The sequence below is a fragment of the Pteronotus mesoamericanus genome, unplaced genomic scaffold (genome assembly GCF_021234165.1).
Source record: "Pteronotus mesoamericanus isolate MK-2021 breed Mesoamerican mustached bat unplaced genomic scaffold, CSHL_Meso_final contig_33, whole genome shotgun sequence".
NCBI lineage: Eukaryota > Metazoa > Chordata > Mammalia > Chiroptera > Mormoopidae > Pteronotus > Pteronotus mesoamericanus.
Window position 1 is genome coordinate 78,232 of NW_026555135.1, and position 19,719 is coordinate 97,950.

General features: G+C 38.3%; 2 protein-coding genes across 9 annotated transcripts in view; one reads left to right on the forward strand and one right to left on the reverse strand.

The window, feature by feature from the left end:
• The window catches only part of NUP98 (nucleoporin 98 and 96 precursor), a 76,893-nt gene extending 63,477 nt beyond the window's left edge, over nt 1–13,416 (reverse strand). For all 3 annotated transcript variants that reach the window (XM_054576193.1, XM_054576192.1, XM_054576191.1), the window contains exon 1: nt 13,261–13,416. The gene's annotated coding sequence lies outside the window, so the exon portion shown is untranslated. The remainder of the gene's footprint in view (nt 1–13,260) is intronic.
• Nucleotides 13,417–13,707: 291 nt separating this feature from the next.
• The window catches only part of LOC129072709 (nuclear pore complex protein Nup98-Nup96), a 104,135-nt gene continuing 98,123 nt past the window's right edge, over nt 13,708–19,719 (forward strand). For all 6 annotated transcript variants that reach the window (XM_054576195.1, XM_054576196.1, XM_054576199.1 and 3 more), the window contains exon 1: nt 13,708–13,863. The gene's annotated coding sequence lies outside the window, so the exon portion shown is untranslated. The remainder of the gene's footprint in view (nt 13,864–19,719) is intronic.

The following is a 19,719-nucleotide window of genomic DNA, read 5'->3' on the forward strand; positions in this document are numbered from 1 at the left end:
ATCAGGTCCCAAATGAAAGAACAGGAGAAATATGCAGAAAAAGAATTAAATAAAATGGATACAAACAAACTACCAGATACACAGTTCAAAACAATGGTTATAAGGGCGCTTAAGAAACTTAGAATTTCAACAGCATAAAAAAAGACATGGAAACCATAAAAAAGAACCAGTCAGAAATGAAGGATACAGTAACTGAAATAAAGAATAAATTATAGCCCTAGCTGGTATCGCTCAGTGGGCTGATCACAGGCCTGCAAAACAAAAGGTCACCAGTTTGATTCCTGGTCAGGGTACATGCCTAGGTTGCTGGCCTGGTCCTCATTTGGTGGCATGCGAGAGGCAACCAATCGATGTTTCTCTCACATGTTGATAGTTCTTTCTCTCCCTCCCTCCCTTCCTCCTCTCTAAAAAATAATTTTTTAAAGAAAAAGAATAAATTACAGAGAATCAACAGCAGACTAGATGAAGCAGAGAATCAAATCAGTGATTTGGAATATAAGGAAGCAGAAAACACCCAATCAGAGCAGCAAATCACCCCCCCCCCCAAAAAAAACCAAACTCCCCAAACACATCCAGGAACAAACAAACATACAAACAAAAAAAAAAGAAATGAGGATAATGTAAGGAGCTTCTGGGACAACTTCAAGCACACCAATATTCATATCATGGGGTTGCTGGAAGAAGTGAGAGAGCAAGAAATCGAAAATCTGTTTGAAAAAATGATGGCAAATTTCCCTAACCTGGTGAAGGAAACAGACATACGAGTCCAGAAATCACAGAGAGCCCCAAACAAGATGAACTCAAAGAGGCTCAAACTAAGACACATCATAATTAAAATGCCAAAGGTTAGAGATAAAGAATCTTAAAACTAGGAAAAGAAAGGCAGTTGCTTACCTACAAGGACGCCCCCATAAGACTAGACTGTCAGCTGATTTCTCAACAGAAACTGCGGCCAGAAGGAACTCGCACAAAATATTCACAATGATGAAAAGCAAGGACAACAACCGAGATTACTATACCCAGACAAGCTATCATTTAGAATCAATGGATAGATAAAGTGTTTCCGAGACAAGAAAAAGTTAAAGGAGTTCATCACCACCAAACCAGTACAAGAAATGTTAAAGGGTCTTCTTTTTATTTTTTTAAAAAGATTTTATTTATTTTTAGAGATAAGGGAAGGGTGGGAGAAAGAAAGGGAGAGAAACATTGATGTGAGAAACACTGATTTGCTTGCCTCTTGCATGCAGTCCGACTGGGGACCAAACCCACAACCCAGACACATGCACTAACCAGGAATCGAACCAGCGAATCGCTTTGTGGAACAATGCCCAGCCAACTGAGCCACACCAGTCAGAGCAAAGGGTCTTCTTTAAGAAGAAGAAGAAAAAAAAAAATTAAAAAATAATGGCAATAAATACATATCAACAATTACTTTAAATACAAATAGATTAAATGCTCTAATCAAAAGACACGGTGACTCACTTCAAAACAAAAGACACAGGGACTGAAAGTAAAGGAGCGGAAAAAGATATTTCATGTAAATGGAAGCAAAACAAAACAAAACAAAAGCTGGGGTAGCAATAATCACATCAGACAAAACAGACTTTAAAACAAAGGCTATAACAAGAACCAAAGAACCCAGCAACTCCACTTCTGAGTACTTATCTGAAGACCCCAAAACACTAAATTGAAAAGACATACACCCACATGTTTATTGCAGCATTAACTATGATAGCAAAAATATGGAAGCAGCCTAAGTGTCTATCAATAAATGAATGGATAAAAAAGTGGTGCATATATACAATGCAATATGATTCGGCTATAAGGAAAGAATTAAATCTTGCCATCTGCAACAATATAGATGGACCTAGATGGTATTACACTAAGTGAAATGAGTCAGACAAAGACAAATGTCAGATAATTTTACCTCTATGTGGAACCTAAAAAACAAAAACAAGCAACTTTTCTAAAATCTCTGCACAAGCAAGAGATTTTAAAAACAAGCAAGCAGAACAGAAACAGACTCATAGATACAGAGAACATTTTGACAGTTGCCAGACTGGAGAGGGGTTGGTGGGATGAGTGAAAAAAGTGAAAGGATTTAGAATTGGTAGTTGCAGAATAGTCACAGGGATGTACAGTACAGTATAGGGAGTATCATCAGTAATACTGTAAAAACTATTTATGGTGTCAGATGGGTGCTAGATTTACCAGGGTGATTGTTTTGAAAGGTATTTAAGTGTCTAATCACAGGGCTGTACACCTAAAACTAATGTATTGTACATCAATTTTAATTTTAAAAGAAAAAATGACAAAAAACTATCACAACTCAATTTCTCCATCAATTCATTCTTGCCTCCTTCTCCACTCTCACACAAGTGGTGCTCTCAAGAGTACTCTCTAGTAAAACTCCTGCAGGATTGTCTCTAACCCAAAGTCTGCTTCCCAAGGAACTCAACCTATGAACCCCTCTCCCACTCCCCCAATACACAATGAAATTCTCCAAGGCAGGGACAGCATCATTTGTTTACTATCCCAGAACCTGACACATGTCTGAAACACAGATGTACTCATTTTCTAAATTGAGAATCACCTACTAATGTGTTTTTGAAACACAGACTGAATGTTTAAGTTACTTTAGAAATAACCTCTAACTTAAAAATATATTATACTAGATTAATTCTGATAACAAAAGAAAGCCATGAAAGGGAAGATTCCTGATAGAATTTATCATCTAATTCAAAGGTTTCAAAAAGGAAGAGATCACAAAATGGCTGGCTACAACAGTAGACCCTTCTTCATTTGGCCTGATGTGTGTGTGTATATGGAATATTGTCATATACATATATATGTATGGAAAAATGTTTATGTGCATATATATTAAGTTAGCTAATATTTAAAATACGTATATGTCAGAAAAATAGATTTTTGGCTTTTCATGAAAAACGTGGTAAACAAACTAGAATATAATCACTTTATGGCAATAACAGTCTGGAGCTTAGCAACTGTGTCCTTAGTTCACAGCCATATACTCTCCAATGTGCCACAATACCCACCCAACATCACTGTCTGATTCTAGCAGGTTTTAAATTTGTAACTTCTCATATAATATTTGAAAAGCATGTAAGTGTCAGCACAATAGGAAGTCAAATTTAAATAATGAACAGAAAACATGAGAAAAAATTTCTGGGGATTCAGAATGTCAATTGGGCCTTGAGGGATTAGGAAGAGAAAGGAGAGAGCATAACACAATTAAGGTAACACTGGTAAGAATGAGTATTTGTGTACCTATCCTATCTGGCCTTATATTTTAACACCACACCCAGTTTCCCTCATATGGTCATCATACAATAAATGTACTTTTCCCTTTATTTTGCAGTGATGCCATTAACCTTAAATTACTCAACTACAGGAGGGAATCAGAGCACTGTAAGTATGTACCCAGGATATGGTATCACCAGAACATTATGAGAGCTACTTCAAGTAAAAGCTGTTTAATGGAAAAGTTGTGAACAGATACATTTGACAAATTCTTTACGTGAAATAGGAAAGACAATACACGTGTGTGTGTGTGTGTGTGTGTGTGTGTGTGTAGGGCGGGACCCCAAAAAACTGAAATTTATTTATAAAAAATTGTGTATTTATCTTTACATGTTTAAACTTCAGTCACCTTCAAAGTACTTTCCATTTGATGCAATATATCTATTGAGACGCTTTTTCCACTGCTCAAGTTTTTAAACTTGTCTATTTTGATACTTTTTAATGCTTGTCATTTTTTGTTTTGCCTCTTCCACATCAGCAAAATGTTTCCCTCTGAGGACTTTTTCCTTGGGCAAACAAAAGAAAGGTTGCTTGGGGGTAAGACTAGCTGCACAAGGAGGGTGGGGCACGAGGTCATGCTGTATTTTTGGTCAAAATCTGCTATACACTCAGCTTGTGTGGGCACATGAAGTCATAAATCATCCATCGTGAAATGGGCGAAAGCACTGAAAGTCTTCAAAAAAATTCACTGAAGCCAAACACAGCTTCTCACAATGCCAGCTGGTGCACTGATACTGATACAGAGGGTTCCTAGAACACTTACCTAGTGGAGGAAGCCTGTAGTACAAGGGGCCCACCCTCTAGAAGGTAATTCCAATTTTTTGGGTCCCCCCTTGTACACATAACACACACACAGTAAAAAAGAAAAGGAAATGGGAAACGGGGCAGAGAATACAAAGGACTCAAGCTTTTCTGAATGTTTGCTTCCTCTATTAAAGACAAAAGATTTACAGGATACAACTTTTTGCACTATTTTTCCATTTAAAAAAAAAAAAGGTAGAAAATCCAATCAAGGAAGAGAAAGATGTAATCCTGAAGACTGAAATGTGTGGAACTTCTAAATCCTTTAAAGTTTAAAGGGATATCACACATTCCTGGAAAGATACCAGCTAACATCTGAGTTCTATGTCCCAGGCACTATTCAAAGCACTTTTTGTGAGTTACCTTATATAAATCTCCCAAGAATCCAGAGAAGTATGTTTAACCCTATTTTACAAATTGTGAAAATGAGGCACAAGAAGTAATTTGCCCCAGATCACAAAGCTATTACAGTCATGTCCTGCATAACAATGTTTTGGTCAACAAGTAACTGCGTACATGACGGTGGTCCATACAATTATACTGTATAGTCTATGTGTGTATTAGGCTTTACCATCTAGGTTTGTGTAAGTGCACTCTATGATGTTTGCACAATGAAACTGACTAACACCACATTTCCCTGTTAAGTGATGCATGAATATATTGACTCTAGAGCCTAGAGCTACTCTAGAGAAAGAACACTGACAACTAATGGGAAATGACTTTGCACTCACTATAAATAAGGAGAATATAAAATGAGTATTTGGCAGTATTAAACCAACTCTATCAGGGAAAAGAGATACTTCTCTGGCAAACATGGGAGTGCTGGTCACCAGAAAGGTAATCTCTCTTATGGACTGACAATTTGTAAGGCCTAGATTAACTTCCCTACAAAGATTAACCACTTCCTTTATGGGTGAACATACTTACACTCACTGCATTGTGTGATTGTGTGTGTGTGTGTGTGTGTGTAAAACATATTTAGAAAGAAAAAACCAAAATGAAGTTGTGCTATAGAGAGATAATGCCCTTAAAATTTACTCTGTTCTCTATGCTCAATCTCCTAATTAATAACTCAGACTGTCAGACACAAGAAAAAGGTAGGTAGTCTTAATAACAGACGCCTGTAGTCCAGTATTCCCCTACTGTCCCAAATAAAACTCAATAAACTAATATCCTGGTTTATACAACCAACTTTTGTGAGCTTTGTGAACTCTGGACACAATGACAAAAGTTAGCTTTCTTCCAGAAAAGTGGTAGACAGATTCTGACACATGGTAACATCCAAGCAACTGCCAACTGTAAGTGCTATCTGAATGACTAAGCAAGCTTGGCACTCTGACAACAGAAAGTTATGTGGACAAAAAAGGGGCCACACACTAAACCTGACAAGCTCAAGGTAGGCCTGTGTGGCAGACAAACTCAAGAGACCGAAAGTAACCATAACAGACAATCTAAAATTAAAACCTATTAACTAAAAACAGTTTATGGCAGGTAGTCATGTCCTAGGCTAGAACCTTCCCTGACAAAGGTCAATCTTTACCTTAATTAAGACCGGCTATTGTCTTTTTGCATCTACTATAACATGCCTTTGGGATATGAAAATAATTTCCTTTTTTCCAGACCCCCTCAAAGCACAGCTACCTCACCAGAAGGGAGACCACAAATCCCCTCATTGTTATCTAGTTAATTGTCAACTGTTAACTATCCTGTATGTGTCTATCACTTTCCTTTTTATCCAAGCCCAGAAGTTTCCCCTGCTTTGTTTTCTCCCGCCTCTCTAATCTATCACCAGTGGATTTCATGTAATCCACTTATGTTCTTTCTTTTGATGTAATGTATAAAACAGGGTGTAAACTGCCATTTTTCTGGAGAAATTCTCAATCTGCTGGGATTGTGCTTCCCAGCAATTGTCATCAGTTTGGCCTAAATAAATTCACAAAAATTCTCTATAGGTCTAAATGTTTCTTATGTTGACAGTTACACAAGTGGGAAAGTACAGGCACACCCTGAACATAATACAGGTTGTAGTCTAGACCATCGCAATAAAATATCATAAAAAAGCAAGTCACTGTTTTTTTGCTGGTAGAGGGTCTTGCCTTCAATTTGTAAAAAAACAATGCAACATCTGTGAAGCACAACAAATAATATGCAGTATGCCTGTATTTTTTCCTTTCCACTTCACTGGGTTCCTTTGTATCAGTCAGTAAAGAACAAAAACAATAAGTATTTGTTAGATGAATGAACTAATGTAGTACTTTCCAGTTTTACAAAGTACTTTTTTATACAGTCTCTCATCTAACCTTCAGAAAAATACTAGAAAAGGCAGGCATTAGCATCCACACTAAAACTGAATGGAAAAATGTTGATTTTTACCTAAAATGAGAGAGGAAGGATGGGAGAGTTAGGCAGAATTCCAAGAAGAGATTAGCCTAATCTTAATCTCCTAATATCACATCCCAGCAAAATTATCTGCTATCCCCTGAATAGTCTTACTGTATCCTTCCGGTGATTGATTCCCAGATCAAGCCATTTTCCCTTTGTTAGGGCATTCATTTTTTTTTTCCCACTAAAAATATCCTCTTTTCTTTCTAAAAACTGCTTCTTAAACCTCACCTGCTTCACAACACTGTCCCAGATTAGACCCTTCCGAAACACTTCCCCTCCCCAAACCTTACTACATAAACAAATGCCTCTCAGCTGTTTGTAGTTATGCAATATATTTGTTGTTATACTTGCCGCTTGAGTACAGGAGCTCTGGTAAAAAAGCATGTTGATTTTACTCAATAATCCATAGCATCTAATATAGCTCCTTCCTTACAATGCTGAGTAGCATTTTTTTTAATCCCCTTGACGTAAAACTCATTAAAAAAAACAAACAAAAACCAGAAGTAGTGAAGAGTACATTAGCTTTGGGCTGCGACAAATCTGTATTTAAAACTCTACCCCTTATCATCTTTGCGATTCTCTGTAAATCTAAAATTACTTAAAAATAAAGTTATAAAAGAAATAAAAAAACCTCTGCTACTTCCTTGCTGCTATGTAATTGCAGTTAAGCCAGGATACTCAACCTCTTAGACCTCGATTTCTCCATCTGAACAAGATATACGGCCTATACCAGAGGACTGTTAGAAGGGCAAAACAGCCTCAAAGTAGAGCTCCTTAAAGCAGTTTTTCATTTAATTTTTCAACCAACATTTTAATATTTCTAATCAGTAAAGTGTAATAATTTCCCCCCACTCTAAACCGCGAATGAGCAATGCCTAACTAGAACTCCATACATAACACAAAGTATTTCCCAATACTTCAGTGTCCTCTATTGGGTTGGCCAAAAAGTCCGTATGGTTGTTTCTGTAAAATAAAAGACACATTTTTTGTTTTCACGAATAACTTTATTGATTTGGGTCTGTTGAGTATGTTGACTATCTCCCACTTGGCTTCTGGTGGCTAGAGGCCACAGGTGCTGCTAAAACATCTTCCAATGCATAAGAGAGCACCATAGCAAAGAATTATTGGGTCAAAATGTCAATAATACCAAGAAACTTCACAAACCACTTCTGACATGTTCCATCAGTCACAGAACCTTCTCCATACACTGCACACATCTTTTTTGCATTTTAGTTATGTTTTTACCTTTCTTGAAATAAAGCGTAAAACTTCAAAAATGTGTATTTTCTTCCATCTCCAGTATTAAAATGGCTTTACAAAAATTCACCAATTTTCATAAGATTTTTTTAAATGCACGCTGATATGACAGCTGTCACAATACAATCTAACAAAATTGTTTCAGAAGAAGTTAAAAACAACTAAGCACTACTAGAGCCATACATAGAAAAAAATTAAATGAACTTTTTGGCCAACCCCATACTAACCATTTAACACAACCATAAAGCACCACTGCAAACAACAAAAACAAGCATCCCACACACACACACTATTTACTCAGGTCACTGAACATTCTCTTCCACTCATCTCACATCTCTAGCCTCATTTCCAACTAATCACCTCTTTTATTTACAAACTCATTTGCCTATTTCTTAAGAAGCTTATTCCAACAAGAATTAGGTGTGCAAATAACTGTAATCTCTGTGTCAAAGAAGCACAAGGAAGCAAGACTAAACAAAGGTGTGAAGTGATGAGTGACTGTAACACACATTTATGGAGGATAAACTGTTCCTTCCCTGAAGATGCTCCTAATTCAGGCACTCAATTCTTTCCCCTTTGCTCAATGATTTTTACGTATTTTTAGCTACGGAATCCAATACATAAAACAAGACACCAGCAGAAGCTGCAGTGGTCGAAATAAAGAGGAGTGGGCACAGTAGAGTCCTTTCAAAGAAGCTTAGGGCTGTACGAACTAGTGTGAAAAATCATTGTCTTAAATTAGAGGTTCTCAAGGTGTGGTTCAAAGGACACTAGGAGTCCCCAAGACCTCTTTCAAAGAGTCGATGAACTCAAAACTATTTTCATAATAAGTATTAAACATTATTTGCCTTATTTGACTGTGCTGACTTCTGCAGTGAAGTACAATAAGCAGTGGTTTATAAAACTGCTGAAATCTGAGCATAAATCAAGTCAATGGTCCCAAACTGTACTAACAGTCACGGAATTCTTCACTGCTACCCACTTAACAGTACAACAAAAAAATCCACTTTGACTTGAATGTCCTTGATAAAGTACTAAAAAGTACCAACAGTATTAATTCTCAACATTTCAGTACAAATCTTTATAATACTGATAATTTTGGGGGATGAAATGGAAAGTATTCAAAAGCATTTGTGCATACTGAATTACAAAGATTGTCTCAAGGTAAAACAGTTGTGTGTTTTGAGTACAAAGCTGAACTAGCTGATTTTTTCATGGAACACTATTTTTATTTCAAAGGATGAATGACAAAGTACGGTTATTCGGATTGGAAAAAGAAACTAGAATTTTGAAAACTTGTGTCCACCACTAAGACCGCATCAGCTTCCCAACTCTTAAAGACTTATCCGAAGAGTGAAAATATTAACTGTACAATTAAATCTGTCAACTGGAAGAGCTGTGTAACTCAGTAAACCAATGACTTCTAAATGACCAATGTATATCATAAAACCATGCATGGATAAATATCCATTTAAGTGTAAAAATAAATGAATTTTAATGTAACAGAGTACAGAAGTTCAATGGTTTCATATTCTATATTGCAAAAACTTTTTAAAAAGTTTGAGTGCCCTGGCTGGTGTGGCTCAGAGGACTGAGTGACAGCCTGCAAACCAAAAGGACGCTGGTTCGATTCCAGTCAGGGCACACACCTTGGTGGGGGCTGGGGCATGCAAGAGTCAATGGATCCATGTTTCCCTCTCTGAAAAGAAATAAATAAAAATCTTTTAAAAATAAAAATAAAAAGATTTAAGTGTAGTGTCAAAGAACATCTACAATTATTTGAAAAGGTTATTTAAAAACTCCTCCCTTCAATTAATAAAGCCATACAAACTGGAGGTGGGTGGGGGTAGGGAATGGGTAAAAACCTTTCTACCTTTTCCAGTATCTGTATGAGGCTGGATCTTGTTCACACACTTCACCCAAAAGAGCATATTAACTGTCTGATTGCAAAAGATGATCTGCAAATCCAATGGTCTTTATTAAGTCAGACACTGATGAGATGTGCAAAAATGTACATAAATGCCATCTTTATCACTAAATTTTTATTATTTTTTCATAAAATTGTGTCATTAGTGTTAAAAAATTAATTTATTTTTAATCAATAAATCTTTTAAAAATTTTGTTTTAATTTTTAGTACAGTAAATACCAGTAGATATAACTCACATACATAAGAGCTATTTGAAGTCTTAAAAGCATAAATGAATCCTGAGACCTCGAACTTTGAGAACTGCTATCCTAGACTATTGCTACAGCCTGACTCCAGTTCCATGTCTTACAATCTACCCTACTACACCCAGCTTAAAGTTACTCTTAGTATCAGACTTAACTAATTAGAGCTTTACCTTAAGATATAATTTTAATTTCTCCACTGAAAGTTTCCTTTCGTTCCATGCTACACTGAATTAAGTACAAACTCTTCAATATGGCAAATAATTACCAATATTTATTAAATTCTCAGCGCGAGTACAAGTGGACAAAACCTCTGATCAGTGTATACTTATGCGACATCAAGTACATCAGTGAAATGAAAAGATAATGGAATCACACAGCATCACATTTCATTACATCAATTCAACTATAAGCTCCTGTACCCTCTTTCACAAAAATAGATATTGCTTATTTACCCAATGGTCAATCCCCTTTCAAGCAAGACCTTGATTTTTCCTATGCCAGAAAATGAGAGGCTACCATAGAAATGAATGGAGAAACTAAAAAAAAAATGAATCGAGGACTTCTCTTTTCAGCTTTCCAACTTAAGGGTTTTTCAAGGGCAATTTTAACAAAATGCAACTTATCAGCTGACTTTACAAGCATACACCAGACAACATAATGGTATGATTTTACTGAAATATTGGGAATATTTTCTCTAGAGCAGTGGTCTCAATGAGAGGCAATTTTGCCTCCCAACAGACATTTGACAATGTCTGGAGACATCTGGATTGTTACAATTTAGGGAGAAGGTATACGGGTATTTAATGGATAGAGGCCAAAACTGCTGCTAAACATCCTACAATAGAGAAGACAGTGCCTCCACAATAAGTTATCTGGCTCAAAATGTGAACCAATGTCAAAATGTCTTGCCAAGGCTGAGAAACCTCGCTCTAGAGGCATACTATGTCAAATACAGCAGATCCTCAAATAATGTCATTTCAACATCATTTTGTTATAATATTGATAACAAATCAAATTTGTGATAATATTGATTATAAAAACTTAACCCTTGTTTATATTAATTAGCCTATGGTCAAATTGGTTTGTTCTACATAGTTTCGCTAAGTTCCAAGAACCTATCGATGACATGGGGGACTTAAGTGTCATCGTACTTAGGTCCAGTTCCAAACACAAATACATTAAAATCTCAAAAAACGTTGTTTAATCTCTGAATTTCTTAGGCCTCTAACCTTTTAACAAATTCCATAATTAGAAATGTGCTTTTTATCGGAAATCAAACATCAGTATTACTATCCCTTACTTTCTAGGTTAGTTGCCACTATAAAAATATTATCAATAAAATAATATAACTGATGTTTTTTCTGAGCTGTGAATTTCCTGAATGTTCTACTTGCTCTTAGTTATCCAGGAGCTAGTGGACATGAATAAAGTCAGGTACCAAAGTACCATGTAACATATGAATGGTATGGTTCCTCTAATGTGGGCCCTCTATTTCAGGAGCACACAAATACCCAACCTCTTTAGACTACTTTCAGGTTTAACTCCTCAATATTTGTTTATTCATTCAAACAAACACACTTACTCAGAGCCTACCATGTGCAAACAACTTGAATACAAAGATAAGACATACATATTTTATCACAGGCTAATAAAAAGACAAACAGCTAAAACACAAAAAAGACTTGTGCTATTTATAGCACAAAATGCAGGGGAGAGGATGCCAGGGAAGGCTACCCAGAAGAGCATGATGCTTAAACTGAGAAAATGTCACAGAATATATACCTTATTCATATCTTAGTATTTACTCTACTGATCTCTTTTGCTCTAATACACCATTATTTTTCAGTTTTGCTCTGTCATTAAACAGGAGCAAAATGAAGATACGACTGATGTACACAAAGTGGCAACTCACTTTCAGCAAATCTTAATGAAGAGTCAAAAAATAAGTCTATCAATGTATTTCCTAGTTCCTCCATCCTGTCCAACTTCTGCTTTTGTCTTTTAAATAGTCTAACTTCTTCCACCAAGTAAACATACCATCTGTCACCTAGTTAACAAGGGTTTCTTTCTTAATTTTTAAGGCTGTCACAGAAAATGCTCACTGGCCTTTTCTTTCTTCCAGTTACTTTCTTCTTCCAAAATGGAGTTTAATTTTCTCACCTTCTTCTACTACAAAATTTTGAATTCTGTACAAGAGAGAAGCCATGAGTTCCAAAGTACAATTACAAAATTTGCTGCCTACCTTTCTGCTCTCTCTTCCAATATTGCTCTGAGTCACTACCTGAACTCTTTCTTCTGAGTTCCTCGCAGAATAAAAACTTTAGATTTGGAACAAGAAACTAGTCAATAACTTGTGCGTTTACCAATTCCTTTTCCAATACATAACATTACTGACATACTTTAACCAACTTTTAAGTTAAGTTCTCATGGTCCAGGTAAGAGTACCACTAATTAAGCGTCTGCGTAATGGTGAATTGAGTTGATAGCAAATAAGTGGAAACGCTACTGAAGACTTGATCTGCTCTAACTATCGAATGCCCCTGCACCCCTGCTCCACTCCCACCCCAAAGGAAATCCTCAATAATGGAAGACTAAAACACCCAGGAAAAGTGATGTAGTAGACAAATTCTTCGACTGAGTCGAAGATCTGACACTGGCTAATAATGTCCCTTTTCTGGGCCTCGATTTCTTGACCTATGAAACTTGCACGTGATCTAGGGTAAATTGGCTTAATTACTATGGTCCTTAGCTATATAGTAACCCGGAAAACCCATCTTTCTCATTTAGCTTTACATGAAACACGTGGGAGACCAGAAAATAATTTTATTTCACTACCCCAACCTTAATTCCCAGATGTTTCAAAAAGCTAACCAACTCCCGCTCCACCCGCCCTAACCCTGGAGCTGCAATTTCCCCAGTAGGAGAGGCCGAGGCAAATAATGCCCATCCCACACGGCAGTCAAGGAAGCGCTAGGAGACCGTATTCCGGGTTTTAAGGCGCTGCCACCGCAAAGGGCCGGCCCACCTAGCCACCGCCGGACAAATGAATTAAGTATAACTGGATAGATGGGCGCTCCCTCACCGTAGGCTGTGATGGGAGCCCCGGAGTCCAGATCCCACCGATAGCCATTCTCTCCCAGTTCCCAAAGAGCCGGCCTCTGGGCCGCAGGGTCGCGGGCCCGCCCCCACCCTCAGGGCAGAGGTGCGCGCCGGGGCGCGAGACTTCAGCGCGGAGAGGGCCTGGGAAGCCCCGCACACCGCCCGCCCAGACTGGAGGAGGAGCCTGCAGTCCTGAGCAGCAACCAGCCCGGCTCCCGACTTACCGCGGTACGGTGGGGGAGGGGAAGCGTCAGGAGTAAGGGCCTAGGCCCGTTCGCCACCCGCCGCTCAGAGAGCAGCGCGCGGCCGCCACGAAACCGTCGCCACAGTCAACACCACCGATACCGACCGCCGCTTCGAGCGCAACGCGCAAAGGACCGGACTGCGTCACACGCCGCCCACCGTCAGAGGCTCGCCCGAACGCACCGCCCCGCTGCCTGCGCATTGGTAGCTGACGATGCCACTCTAGGCCCACCCCTAACTCCTTCTGTCCCTCCTCTTCCTCCTCTCCCCTTCTGCTGAAGACCGCCCTCACGTTCAGTTTCAAAAGACTCGTTGCCCAATGAGTTATAGGGTGGGCCTAGAGTGGCATCGTCAGCTACCAATGCGCAGGCAGCGGGGGCGGTGCGTTCGGAGCGAGCCTCTGACGGTGGGCGGCGTGTGACGCAGTCCGGTCCTTTGCGCGTTGCGCTCGAAGCGGCGGTCGGTATCGGTGGTGTTGACTGTGGCGACGGTTTCGTGGCGGCCGCGCGCTGCTCTCTGAGCGGCGGGTGGCGAACGGGCCTAGGCCCTTACTCCTGACGCTTCCCCTCCCCCACCGTACCGCGGTAAGTCGGGAGCCGGGCTGGTTGCTGCTCAGGACTGCAGGCTCCTCCTCCAGTCTGGGCGGGCGGTGTGCGGGGCTTCCCAGGCCCTCTCCGCGCTGAAGTCTCGCGCCCCGGCGCGCACCTCTGCCCTGAGGGTGGGGGCGGGCCCGCGACCCTGCGGCCCAGAGGCCGGCTCTTTGGGAACTGGGAGAGAATGGCTATCGGTGGGATCTGGACTCCGGGGCTCCCATCACAGCCTACGGTGAGGGAGCGCCCATCTATCCAGTTATACTTAATTCATTTGTCCGGCGGTGGCTAGGTGGGCCGGCCCTTTGCGGTGGCAGCGCCTTAAAACCCGGAATACGGTCTCCTAGCGCTTCCTTGACTGCCGTGTGGGATGGGCATTATTTGCCTCGGCCTCTCCTACTGGGGAAATTGCAGCTCCAGGGTTAGGGCGGGTGGAGCGGGAGTTGGTTAGCTTTTTGAAACATCTGGGAATTAAGGTTGGGGTAGTGAAATAAAATTATTTTCTGGTCTCCCACGTGTTTCATGTAAAGCTAAATGAGAAAGATGGGTTTTCCGGGTTACTATATAGCTAAGGACCATAGTAATTAAGCCAATTTACCCTAGATCACGTGCAAGTTTCATAGGTCAAGAAATCGAGGCCCAGAAAAGGGACATTATTAGCCAGTGTCAGATCTTCGACTCAGTCGAAGAATTTGTCTACTACATCACTTTTCCTGGGTGTTTTAGTCTTCCATTATTGAGGATTTCCTTTGGGGTGGGAGTGGAGCAGGGGTGCAGGGGCATTCGATAGTTAGAGCAGATCAAGTCTTCAGTAGCGTTTCCACTTATTTGCTATCAACTCAATTCACCATTACGCAGACGCTTAATTAGTGGTACTCTTACCTGGACCATGAGAACTTAACTTAAAAGTTGGTTAAAGTATGTCAGTAATGTTATGTATTGGAAAAGGAATTGGTAAACGCACAAGTTATTGACTAGTTTCTTGTTCCAAATCTAAAGTTTTTATTCTGCGAGGAACTCAGAAGAAAGAGTTCAGGTAGTGACTCAGAGCAATATTGGAAGAGAGAGCAGAAAGGTAGGCAGCAAATTTTGTAATTGTACTTTGGAACTCATGGCTTCTCTCTTGTACAGAATTCAAAATTTTGTAGTAGAAGAAGGTGAGAAAATTAAACTCCATTTTGGAAGAAGAAAGTAACTGGAAGAAAGAAAAGGCCAGTGAGCATTTTCTGTGACAGCCTTAAAAATTAAGAAAGAAACCCTTGTTAACTAGGTGACAGATGGTATGTTTACTTGGTGGAAGAAGTTAGACTATTTAAAAGACAAAAGCAGAAGTTGGACAGGATGGAGGAACTAGGAAATACATTGATAGACTTATTTTTTGACTCTTCATTAAGATTTGCTGAAAGTGAGTTGCCACTTTGTGTACATCAGTCGTATCTTCATTTTGCTCCTGTTTAATGACAGAGCAAAACTGAAAAATAATGGTGTATTAGAGCAAAAGAGATCAGTAGAGTAAATACTAAGATATGAATAAGGTATATATTCTGTGACATTTTCTCAGTTTAAGCATCATGCTCTTCTGGGTAGCCTTCCCTGGCATCCTCTCCCCTGCATTTTGTGCTATAAATAGCACAAGTCTTTTTGTGTTTTAGCTGTTTGTCTTTTTATTAGCCTGTGATAAAATATGTATGTCTTATCTTTGTATTCAAGTTGTTTGCACATGGTAGGCTCTGAGTAAGTGTGTTTGTTTGAATGAATAAACAAATATTGAGGAGTTAAACCTGAAAGTAGTCTAAAGAGGTTGGGTATTTGTGTGCTCCTGAAATAGAGGGCCCACATTAGAGGAACCATACCATTCATATGTTACATGGTACTTTGGTACCTGACTTTATTCATGTCCACTAGCTCCTGGATAACTAAGAGCAAGTAGAACATTCAGGAAATTCACAGCTCAGAAAAAACATCAGTTATATTATTTTATTGATAATATTTTTATAGTGGCAACTAACCTAGAAAGTAAGGGATAGTAATACTGATGTTTGATTTCCGATAAAAAGCACATTTCTAATTATGGAATTTGTTAAAAGGTTAGAGGCCTAAGAAATTCAGAGATTAAACAACGTTTTTTGAGATTTTAATGTATTTGTGTTTGGAACTGGACCTAAGTACGATGACACTTAAGTCCCCCATGTCATCGATAGGTTCTTGGAACTTAGCGAAACTATGTAGAACAAACCAATTTGACCATAGGCTAATTAATATAAACAAGGGTTAAGTTTTTATAATCAATATTATCACAAATTTGATTTGTTATCAATATTATAACAAAATGATGTTGAAATGACATTATTTGAGGATCTGCTGTATTTGACATAGTATGCCTCTAGAGCGAGGTTTCTCAGCCTTGGCAAGACATTTTGACATTGGTTCACATTTTGAGCCAGATAACTTATTGTGGAGGCACTGTCTTCTCTATTGTAGGATGTTTAGCAGCAGTTTTGGCCTCTATCCATTAAATACCCGTATACCTTCTCCCTAAATTGTAACAATCCAGATGTCTCCAGACATTGTCAAATGTCTGTTGGGAGGCAAAATTGCCTCTCATTGAGACCACTGCTCTAGAGAAAATATTCCCAATATTTCAGTAAAATCATACCATTATGTTGTCTGGTGTATGCTTGTAAAGTCAGCTGATAAGTTGCATTTTGTTAAAATTGCCCTTGAAAAACCCTTAAGTTGGAAAGCTGAAAAGAGAAGTCCTCGATTCATTTTTTTTTAGTTTCTCCATTCATTTCTATGGTAGCCTCTCATTTTCTGGCATAGGAAAAATCAAGGTCTTGCTTGAAAGGGGATTGACCATTGGGTAAATAAGCAATATCTATTTTTGTGAAAGAGGGTACAGGAGCTTATAGTTGAATTGATGTAATGAAATGTGATGCTGTGTGATTCCATTATCTTTTCATTTCACTGATGTACTTGATGTCACATAAGTATACACTGATCAGAGGTTTTGTCCACTTGTACTCGCGCTGAGAATTTAATAAATATTGGTAATTATTTGCCATATTGAAGAGTTTGTACTTAATTCAGTGTAGCATGGAACGAAAGGAAACTTTCAGTGGAGAAATTAAAATTATATCTTAAGGTAAAGCTCTAATTAGTTAAGTCTGATACTAAGAGTAACTTTAAGCTGGGTGTAGTAGGGTAGATTGTAAGACATGGAACTGGAGTCAGGCTGTAGCAATAGTCTAGGATAGCAGTTCTCAAAGTTCGAGGTCTCAGGATTCATTTATGCTTTTAAGACTTCAAATAGCTCTTATGTATGTGAGTTATATCTACTGGTATTTACTGTACTAAAAATTAAAACAAAATTTTTAAAAGATTTATTGATTAAAAATAAATTAATTTTTTAACACTAATGACACAATTTTATGAAAAAATAATAAAAATTTAGTGATAAAGATGGCATTTATGTACATTTTTGCACATCTCATCAGTGTCTGACTTAATAAAGACCATTGGATTTGCAGATCATCTTTTGCAATCAGACAGTTAATATGCTCTTTTGGGTGAAGTGTGTGAACAAGATCCAGCCTCATACAGATACTGGAAAAGGTAGAAAGGTTTTTACCCATTCCCTACCCCCACCCACCTCCAGTTTGTATGGCTTTATTAATTGAAGGGAGGAGTTTTTAAATAACCTTTTCAAATAATTGTAGATGTTCTTTGACACTACACTTAAATCTTTTTATTTTTATTTTTAAAAGATTTTTATTTATTTCTTTTCAGAGAGGGAAACATGGATCCATTGACTCTTGCATGCCCCAGCCCCCACCAAGGTGTGTGCCCTGACTGGAATCGAACCAGCGTCCTTTTGGTTTGCAGGCTGTCACTCAGTCCTCTGAGCCACACCAGCCAGGGCACTCAAACTTTTTAAAAAGTTTTTGCAATATAGAATATGAAACCATTGAACTTCTGTACTCTGTTACATTAAAATTCATTTATTTTTACACTTAAATGGATATTTATCCATGCATGGTTTTATGATATACATTGGTCATTTAGAAGTCATTGGTTTACTGAGTTACACAGCTCTTCCAGTTGACAGATTTAATTGTACAGTTAATATTTTCACTCTTCGGATAAGTCTTTAAGAGTTGGGAAGCTGATGCGGTCTTAGTGGTGGACACAAGTTTTCAAAATTCTAGTTTCTTTTTCCAATCCGAATAACCGTACTTTGTCATTCATCCTTTGAAATAAAAATAGTGTTCCATGAAAAAATCAGCTAGTTCAGCTTTGTACTCAAAACACACAACTGTTTTACCTTGAGACAATCTTTGTAATTCAGTATGCACAAATGCTTTTGAATACTTTCCATTTCATCCCCCAAAATTATCAGTATTATAAAGATTTGTACTGAAATGTTGAGAATTAATACTGTTGGTACTTTTTAGTACTTTATCAAGGACATTCAAGTCAAAGTGGATTTTTTTGTTGTACTGTTAAGTGGGTAGCAGTGAAGAATTCCGTGACTGTTAGTACAGTTTGGGACCATTGACTTGATTTATGCTCAGATTTCAGCAGTTTTATAAACCACTGCTTATTGTACTTCACTGCAGAAGTCAGCACAGTCAAATAAGGCAAATAATGTTTAATACTTATTATGAAAATAGTTTTGAGTTCATCGACTCTTTGAAAGAGGTCTTGGGGACTCCTAGTGTCCTTTGAACCACACCTTGAGAACCTCTAATTTAAGACAATGATTTTTCACACTAGTTCGTACAGCCCTAAGCTTCTTTGAAAGGACTCTACTGTGCCCACTCCTCTTTATTTCGACCACTGCAGCTTCTGCTGGTGTCTTGTTTTATGTATTGGATTCCGTAGCTAAAAATACGTAAAAATCATTGAGCAAAGGGGAAAGAATTGAGTGCCTGAATTAGGAGCATCTTCAGGGAAGGAACAGTTTATCCTCCATAAATGTGTGTTACAGTCACTCATCACTTCACACCTTTGTTTAGTCTTGCTTCCTTGTGCTTCTTTGACACAGAGATTACAGTTATTTGCACACCTAATTCTTGTTGGAATAAGCTTCTTAAGAAATAGGCAAATGAGTTTGTAAATAAAAGAGGTGATTAGTTGGAAATGAGGCTAGAGATGTGAGATGAGTGGAAGAGAATGTTCAGTGACCTGAGTAAATAGTGTGTGTGTGTGGGATGCTTGTTTTTGTTGTTTGCAGTGGTGCTTTATGGTTGTGTTAAATGGTTAGTATGGGGTTGGCCAAAAAGTTCATTTAATTTTTTTCTATGTATGGCTCTAGTAGTGCTTAGTTGTTTTTAACTTCTTCTGAAACAATTTTGTTAGATTGTATTGTGACAGCTGTCATATCAGCGTGCATTTAAAAAAATCTTATGAAAATTGGTGAATTTTTGTAAAGCCATTTTAATACTGGAGATGGAAGAAAATACACATTTTTGAAGTTTTACGCTTTATTTCAAGAAAGGTAAAAACATAACTAAAATGCAAAAAAGATGTGTGCAGTGTATGGAGAAGGTTCTGTGACTGATGGAACATGTCAGAAGTGGTTTGTGAAGTTTCTTGGTATTATTGACATTTTGACCCAATAATTCTTTGCTATGGTGCTCTCTTATGCATTGGAAGATGTTTTAGCAGCACCTGTGGCCTCTAGCCACCAGAAGCCAAGTGGGAGATAGTCAACATACTCAACAGACCCAAATCAATAAAGTTATTCGTGAAAACAAAAAATGTGTCTTTTATTTTACAGAAACAACCATACGGACTTTTTGGCCAACCCAATAGAGGACACTGAAGTATTGGGAAATACTTTGTGTT